The sequence below is a fragment of the Fundulus heteroclitus genome, unplaced genomic scaffold (assembly GCF_011125445.2).
Source record: "Fundulus heteroclitus isolate FHET01 unplaced genomic scaffold, MU-UCD_Fhet_4.1 scaffold_188, whole genome shotgun sequence".
NCBI lineage: Eukaryota > Metazoa > Chordata > Actinopteri > Cyprinodontiformes > Fundulidae > Fundulus > Fundulus heteroclitus.
Genome location: NW_023396600.1, coordinates 70,604 through 79,963, shown reverse-complemented (window position 1 = coordinate 79,963; position 9,360 = coordinate 70,604). Strand labels below are relative to the sequence as shown.

Genomic DNA, 9,360 nt, shown 5'->3' with positions numbered 1-9,360 from the left:
ATGCAATTGTCAACAATATGTTTATAAAGTAAAATAAATAGTTAAATGTTAAATCTAAATGTTAAATCTATATCTAAATGTTAAATCTAAATGCTAAATCTATATCTAAATGTTAAATCTATATCTAAATGTTAAATCTATATCTAAATGTTAAATTTAAATCTAAATGCTAAATCTATATCTAAATGTTAAATCTATATCTAAATGTTAAATTTAAATCTAAATGTTAAATCTATATCTAAATGTTAAATTTAAATCTAAATGCTAAATCTATATCTAAATGTTAAATTTAAATCTAAATGTTAAATCTATATCTAAATGTTAAATTTAAATCTAAATGCTAAATCTATATCTAAATGTTAAATTTAAATCTAAATGTTAAATCTATATCTAAATGTTAAATGTTAAATCTAAATGTTAAATCTATATCTAAATGTTAAATCTATATCTAAATGTTAAATCTAAATGTTAAATCTATATCTAAATGTTAAATTTAAATCTAAATGTTAAATCTATATCTAAATGTTAAATGTTAAATGTAAATGTTAAATCTATATCTAAATGTTAAATTTAAATCTTAAATGTTAAATGTTAAATCTATATCTAAATGTTAAATTTAAATCTAAATGTTAAATGTTAAATGTAAATGTTAAATCTATATCTAAATGTTAAATGTTAAATGTAAATGTTAAATCTATATCTAAATGTTAAATTTAAATCTAAATGTTAAATATTTATCTAAATGTTAAATTTAAATCTAAATGCTAAATCTATATCTAAATGTTAAATTTAAATCTAAATGTTAAATCTATATCTAAATGTTAAATGTAAATGTTAAATCTATATCTAAATGTTAAATCTATATCTAAATGTTAAATCTATATCTAAATGTTAAATCTATATCTAAATGTTAAATTTAAATCTAAATGCTAAATCTATATCTAAATGTTAAATCTATATCTAAATGTTAAATCTATATCTAAATGTTAAATTTAAATCTAAATGCTAAATCTATATCTAAATGTTAAATCTATATCTAAATGTTAAATTTAAATCTAAATGTTAAATCTATATCTAAATGTTAAATTTAAATCTAAATGCTAAATCTATATCTAAATGTTAAATTTAAATCTAAATGTTAAATCTGTATCTAAATGTTAAATTTAAATCTAAATGCTAAATCTGTATCTAAATGTTAAATTTAAATCTAAATGTTAAATCTATATCTAAATGTTAAATGTTAAATGTAAATGTTAAATCTATATCTAAATGTTAAATGTTAAATCTAAATGTTAAATCTATATCTAAATGTTAAATCTATATCTAAATGTTAAATCTAAATGTTAAATCTATATCTAAATGTTAAATTTAAATCTAAATGTTAAATCTATATCTAAATGTTAAATTTAAATCTAAATGTTAAATCTATATCTAAATGTTAAATGTTAAATGTAAATGTTAAATCTATATCTAAATGTTAAATTTAAATCTTAAATGTTAAATGTAAATGTTAAATCTATATCTAAATGTTAAATTTAAATCTAAATGTTAAATCTATATCTAAATGTTAAATTTAAATCTAAATGTTAAATCTATATCTAAATGTTAAATCTATATCTAAATGTTAAATCTATATCTAAATGTTAAATGTAAATGTTAAATCTATATCTAAATGTTAAATCTATATCTAAATGTTAAATCTATATCTAAATGTTAAATCTATATCTAAATGTTAAATTTAAATCTAAATGCTAAATCTATATCTAAATGTTAAATCTATATCTAAATGTTAAATCTATATCTAAATGTTAAATTTAAATCTAAATGCTAAATCTATATCTAAATGTTAAATCTATATCTAAATGTTAAATTTAAATCTAAATGTTAAATCTATATCTAAATGTTAAATTTAAATCTAAATGCTAAATCTATATCTAAATGTTAAATTTAAATCTAAATGTTAAATCTGTATCTAAATGTTAAATTTAAATCTAAATGCTAAATCTGTATCTAAATGTTAAATTTAAATCTAAATGTTAAATCTATATCTAAATGTTAAATGTTAAATGTAAATGTTAAATCTATATCTAAATGTTAAATGTTAAATCTAAATGTTAAATCTATATCTAAATGTTAAATCTATATCTAAATGTTAAATCTAAATGTTAAATCTATATCTAAATGTTAAATTTAAATCTAAATGTTAAATCTATATCTAAATGTTAAATTTAAATCTAAATGTTAAATCTATATCTAAATGTTAAATGTTAAATGTAAATGTTAAATCTATATCTAAATGTTAAATTTAAATCTTAAATGTTAAATGTAAATGTTAAATCTATATCTAAATGTTAAATTTAAATCTAAATGTTAAATGTTAAATGTAAATGTTAAATCTATATCTAAATGTTAAATTTAAATCTAAATGTTAAATCTATATCTAAATGTTAAATTTAAATCTAAATGTTAAATCTATATCTAAATGTTAAATCTATATCTAAATGTTAAATCTATATCTAAATGTTAAATTTAAATCTAAATGTTAAATATTTATCTAAATGTTAAATTTAAATCTAAATGCTAAATCTATATCTAAATGTTAAATTTAAATCTAAATGTTAAATCTATATCTAAATGTTAAATGTAAATGTTAAATCTATATCTAAATGTTAAATCTATATCTAAATGTTAAATGTTAAATCTAAATGTTAAATTTATATCTAAATGTTAAATTTAAATCTAAATGTTAAATGTTAAATGTAAATGTTAAATCTATATCTAAATGTTAAATTTAAATCTAAATGTTAAATGTTAAATGTAAATGTTAAATCTATATCTAAATGTTAAATTTAAATCTAAATGTTAAATGTAAATGTTAAATCTATATCTAAATGTTAAATCTATATCTAAATGTTAAATGTTATATCTAAATGTTTCGAAAATATGCAAATTGAACACGCCCCCTATCGGGTTCACGCCCACACCACCGACCTTGGATCAGCCATGAGATCCATCTGTGGAGGACACTGGAAACATGCCGCACAGACGGCTGACAAGGCAACTTCCTATAACCATATAACTTTCTCCCTTTAAACAAGTTTCTTGTTTTAATGAGAGACTTATCTTGCTTAAACGACATAATTTTCGTCTCATAACAACGCAACATAACCCGGCATCAGCTCGCGGGATATTTGAGTGTCATGGAGAAGAGGAGAGACGGAGGGGCGCCTTTTATTACTTTTTAAGTCGTCATTTGTCGGAGGAATGTATTTCTGCACTGAGGAGTGACAAGGTAAGTCATAAATATACAGCAAGTCCTCTACTTGAAATTTGACCAATTCGGCAGTTATTTATAGTTAACAACTCTGCTTTGGATACACTTGCATTACTGTAGTACAGTCTCTGGCTCTGTTTACACAGTGAAAACAGGTTTTTCACTGTGTTTTTCACATATGTGTATTCTACACAATGAAAGTGAGGCTAGATAAAGCTACATTTATCCATATTTTATTGTGTCAAAACAAAGATATGAATACAGAGCTTTCTAATGGGACAATTCACAAGCCAGTGAAGGACAACTATTTATATGAACTTCATTAATAGACCCAGTCAACTACTGACATGCTTTAACATGTCAGTAGTTTTTTTTTAGGAAAAACTGATAATCGATTATCATTGCTGCAAATTCAAAAGTTAATATCAGAATTTATCAATGAAAGCTCCTGGCAGCAAGGCACCATTGTTCTCAGTTTATTTGTTGTTCCATTTGTTTTTTCTGATGTCTTTAAACTTACTCAGAAAAGAAAACAAATCTTAATCAACAACATTGTTCCATTGCAGTCTAGGTTTAAGCAATTTTAACATTGATCCAGTTTAACTTTAAATCACAATTTTAAACAGCAGCTATTCTCCTTCTGATGGGAATTCTGTAAAAGTACTTTTTAAAATTCCCATAAACAAAAACATTAAGGTAGGAGGACCAGGATTAAGATAGCTACATTAAAAATACAGCCAGAAAATGAATGTTCCCTTTTACATCTTAGAATGCCTGTGCATTTGATCTGACACTCAAAATTTAAATATTTAAAAACTTTGAATTTGGAATATTTAGCTTCTCACATTTAGCATAAGTAACGTGCTCAATTTTTAGAAAGAATAAATTATGTTATTTTTACATTTTGTTTAAAATAAAAAACTTGACAAAACAATAACAAAATCTCTGCTGTGTTTACAGGTTGGCATCTCTAAAGCTGAATACATGGATGGTGCTGTCCAAAAGTTACTGCTGGATATTTTGTTCCAGCAGTAACAGAGAGGGTACCACAGCCAGAATTCATATAGACATGGAGACAGAGAATGGTACAATGAAAGACATTCAAAGATTTTTGCGTCTTGATGACAGCTATCCTGAAAACTACTTCATTGTGGGATCCAGCACCCACAGCCAGCACATCAACAGCTGGTGGGATTTCTTAAGGAAACGTCGTGCACAGTACTGGATGAACCTTTTTCAAAAACTGAAGAATACATATTACTTTACTGGGGACTTCTTGGATAAGCAGCCAATTCTGCTCACCTGTTTAAATATCACTGAGGTATGTTTGAATGTAAAAGATAAATAATATATGATACATCCTTTTAAATATGGAGTATGTACTTTAAGAACTTGTTTATTTTCTTGTCTTTCAGGAACAACTCTAAAAAGTGGTTCACTTATGGAACATCATTTGTAAGATTAGAGATGCAATTGCTCCAGGTGGCCGGCCCTACATGATGTATACCTGGGGTGTCAAGCTCCAGTCCTTGAGGGCATGTCCTGAAACTTTTAGAGGTTTCCTTGGTCCCACACACCTGAATCAAATGGCACAATTAGCTCCTCAGTTTGCAGTCAGGTTCTTCAGGGTCCTGGTAATTACCTGATTATTTGACTCAGGCATGTCGGACCAGTGACATATCTAAAAGTTGCAGGACACCGGCCCTTGAGGACTGGACTTTGACACCTGTGAACCCTTCCACGGCGTTTTGGTGAACAAGATCATCTCAAACAGGTTTCTAAGCAAGCAGCAGAAACTTGCACAGTCCAACGTCTTCAGAGGACCGTTCACACGTGATGAGACAGTTCGAACTATCATACCTTCTGATGACGGAAAACTTTCTTCATGCACCGTCCACACATGATGAAACAATTGAGTTATGCTTATTTTTAAGAGCTTGTATGCACACAAACCTGTGACACGTGTGACATTTTCTTGTAAAAAAGAGTTTGTGGAGCAAATGACCTTGTGAGCCTGTCCAGAATGAACCTGTTACTTTCTGACACAATCAGAATTAGGCAGCTGCAGACCCCACAACCAATAAAGGAAAAGCAGTCAAAGAAATACAGATGGAGGAATAAAAAACAGACCTCTGTTTTCACTGACTCCCATGTACTTAAATGTTTCATCATGATGTACATAATTTTTTGAATTTTGGTAACAGGTGTTATATTTTGTGTGATTCTTGTTGTGTGTGACAGCAAATATATGCTACTAAATATATTAGGACAATAACAAGAAATTTAACTTCACATTTGCCTTGTAATCTGTCATGTAGGAAAAAATGTTTAAATGACATGTTCTGTAAACCCCACCACTGCTCCTCATATTCAAGACATAATTTTTATACTTATAACAGCAAGACTCTTATAGTTCTCTGTTACTGAACACTGAGACCCAAGTTATGTACTGTTTGACAATGATGATATGGTCAAATGAGATGAAAAATAAAGTGCCTATGCTTATGTGTAACATGAAAACTTTTAATGAATCTTTGGTAAAAACCCATTACAAAATAAAGTGCAATGGTTTGTGATCAAACCAACTCATTCTTTCCTTAGAAACATAACATTATACTGCAATGTTACATCAACTCAAAGAAGAACATACATTAAAAGTACCTTTAACAAGTGCTCTGAAAGATCCTTTTGAAAGGAAGTTCTCTACCTCCAGAAGATGACCAAACTAGAACATGATCTATGAGTATTAAAAAGATGAATACATGGATCTCAAAATTGAAAAAGTGAAATACAAGAATATTCTACAAAATGGTAGCCTTTAATTATTATACTTTATTTAAAAAGGCACTTATGTCAAGAGATCCAAATTTCAGTGTCATTCCTTAGACACGGGACTTTTCCAAGTCATCCACAGTTTACACAGTAAAACTGTATTGCTCCGTGGCTAGATAATCCATCCATAGTTTTTTCTAATACAATATACGGCTCGACAGGAAGCAAGCCTTTCAAAGTAAACTAAACTTCACAATAAAATGACCCGAACAAATCTTCTTACTATAGGATAAAAATAAAAAGCAAACCATCATACAAATAACTTAAATATTTTATATTTATGGTTCCAACACCACTTTTTCCTCTTTAAAAGCCATTGTTAAATGATGTGTCTGCTCTGGAGCAGGCTTAAGCTGGCGCACATGTTGCTATGACAACAAGTGCAGGATGTTTTTCGAAGAACCAAACGATCCAAGATCATGCCAAATCGTCAACAATGAAATCCTGCTAACTGAGTTAGCGACGTACGAAAAACGGACCCCAGACCCACAGACTGACGTGACTGAGGCGTTTCAGTCCTCCTCAGAACATCCAGGTAGATCAGACTGGTCATCTTCAGCAGCACTTCATGTTAACTTTCAAAGTAGATATTATCTATCATATGTTACTGGAGCCCACACAGAAAATATAATTAAGACCGTGAAAGAACCCAGTACATATATCCTATTAAAAAGTGTTATTTAAGATAACATTAGCTAATCCTTTATTTGTCCCACGACAGGGAAAATTATAGCAACAGGCAGGTGCACAAAACACAGACAAAATTACATAAGGATTGGAAGATATAAGAGGTGGATTAGGAAAAAAAAAAACACTGAACATAACATTATTATTATTATTATTTAATTGTAATAATAAAATAAAAATCAAAAAACCTGGAAGGTCAACAGTTTCATGTTAAAAGTATCGGTATCGGATCGATATTGGCAATACTGCCCCTGTATTTACTTGGTATCGGATCAATTAAAAATTCCCGGTATCGCACACCTCTAGTACTGAGAAATGGACTAATCAGTGAATTTGTTCAGTTTGTGATTCGATCATTTGAACGAATCATTCAAAACCACTCCTGAGAGTGGGATGGACATAAAGGGTGTTTCCCGCCGGACAGTTCTCGATGTAACACTCGACCGTCTTCCGGTGTATACAGCCTGCAGTTTAAATACATTCGCAGACGGCGTAATATTTGCAATACATTAAAAACCCGAAATCATTAACAGTATAGCCAGGCATTAGTTAGGTTGTTGTTCTTGTTCTGCATGCTGAGTGAATGAACTAATGGAAGGACCGCCGCAGCTACCACCTGAACTTTGGGTTTATGTGTTTAGCTATCTTAGCACAGAGGAAAAGCATACGGTTCGCTCCTGCTGTAGGCACTTGAAAAAGCTTATCGATCACCCATCCCTGTGGAGGGACTACACGGTGGTAATGTCCGAACTGCGCCGCTACACCTACGGCTTCTGGCACATGTTAAATTACCGCAAGCTCACTCGGGTGGCTGTGCGACACCTGCGGCGAAAAGAATGGCGCCGTCTCGTTAAGTTTCTCCCGTCCCTCACGGCTATAGTGTTTGTGGATGGCGGGCGACAGTATAAAGAGAAATACATGGACAACCTTGCCCGATTTCCTAACCTTCGGGACCTCGGAGTAAGAAACGCGACCTGGGATGAAGCGTTGCTTGGCCAAAGCCTGACGGATCACCTTCGAGAGCGACTTACCCACCTTAGCGTGTGCAATGTGCGGCTGCCCAGCACCGCGGAATTCATAAAAACTGTGTCACAGCTGGTCAACCTGCGGTACCTTCTTTTCCACCAACAGAGTGAGGGTTATGGATTGGACACGGTGAGGCCTGTGCCCCGCAGCGATTTTCATACCATGATGCTGAAACTAAAGAAGCTCAACCACCTGTCTTGGGGAATGAAGGGGGAGCCACCAGAGCCGCTTCCTGACGACTACTTGAGTCCACCGGATCCAGACCAGCCTGGTGAGCCTGCTCCTTATCTTCTGTCATGACATACTTTTACAACTGACAGTCCTAAATAGCGTAATATTTAGAAGGGCTATATTTTGGAAGCACAGGGCCTCCGGCCCCATTTAAAACCCGTTAACAGAGCCGGCCCAAGGGATAAGCAAACTAAGCGCCGGCCTAGGGAGAAGCATCCCACTGCAGCCTGCGGGAAGGCGGTGCTTGACATCAAGCCCCGCTCACATCAAGGACAGCCATATTGGAAATGCTGACGTAACAGGGGAGGGAATTGTAAAAGCTTAACTGACAGCCTGCATATAATGCAGCTACCGGTACTTCACTTTTCAGGCAGAGGGTCACAGTGCCAAAGTCCGATGGTGCCCGGAGTCTTTGTCACAGTCTCCAGGTTCTGCACCAGCCACTGTAACCGCAGTCATGACAGTGTCTTGCTGGAAAGCACAATTTCTTTGTTTTCCAGTCTTCATCAAGTGGACAACGGTGAATTGAATAACTTCTAAGACGTTGTCTAAGTTTACATTAAAAAAAGCAATTTTAATTGAGCTACATCTAAGAAGGTTTTTGTGGTCTTTGGGATTTCCCATGATGCATCAAGCTCCCCTCTTCTTTCTTTCTCTCCCTCCCGGTGCAACCACTGAGCTATATTATACACTGGAGTGCTAATCACCGTCTGTTAGAACGAGTCGCTTTGATGCCACCAGCTGCCATATTGGTACTCCATATTTCCCCCCAGTAACTAAGGAATATGTGCGCTACAGCATCGAATAACAAGAAATTTTCTCATGTTCAGGGGGACTTAAAACTTTGAAAATGTCAAATGCCATATACTTTTATGTTATGTTCTACAACTATCAAGTACTGAGAAAGTCATGTGCTGAAAAATTTAGCATTTTTAGCAGTAATGATTTTATGGGATTCTTCATAAATAAAATTGCACCAGTGTATATATATATATATATATATATATATATATATATATATATATATATATATATATATATATATATATATATATATATATATACACTGGTGCAATTTTATTTATGAAGAATCCCATAAAATCATTACTGCTAAGAGCTAAGGGAATGGATGGATCAACAGAGCTGTGGCTCTGGGTAAGTTTGGCAACTGTACTGAAGAGAAATCTAGGATTATTCTTATTCTCCTCAATTAATGATGAAAAATATGCTGCTCTAACTCGAAGGGTCTTGTTATACAACAATAGACTGTTCTTCCAGATTAAGTAGGATTCCTCTTGGTGTGTAGAGCG

General features: G+C 31.5%; 2 long non-coding RNA genes across 3 annotated transcripts in view; both read left to right on the top strand.

Moving 5' to 3' along the window:
* The first annotated feature begins 3,250 nt into the window (after nt 1–3,250).
* On the top strand, nt 3,251–4,863 carry LOC118558976. The gene is made up of 3 exons (XR_004928575.1): nt 3,251–3,292; nt 4,235–4,595; nt 4,690–4,863. It is a non-coding gene; the product is annotated as an uncharacterized LOC118558976 (long non-coding RNA).
* Nucleotides 4,864–7,212: 2,349 nt separating this feature from the next.
* The window catches only part of LOC105922422, a 45,155-nt gene continuing 43,007 nt past the window's right edge, over nt 7,213–9,360 (top strand). Inside the window, exon 1 of one of the 2 annotated variants that reach the window (XR_004928574.1) lies at nt 7,213–8,090. This is a non-coding gene — a long non-coding RNA (uncharacterized LOC105922422). The remainder of the gene's footprint in view (nt 8,091–9,360) is intronic. The other variant, XR_004928573.1, reaches the window with a different exon arrangement.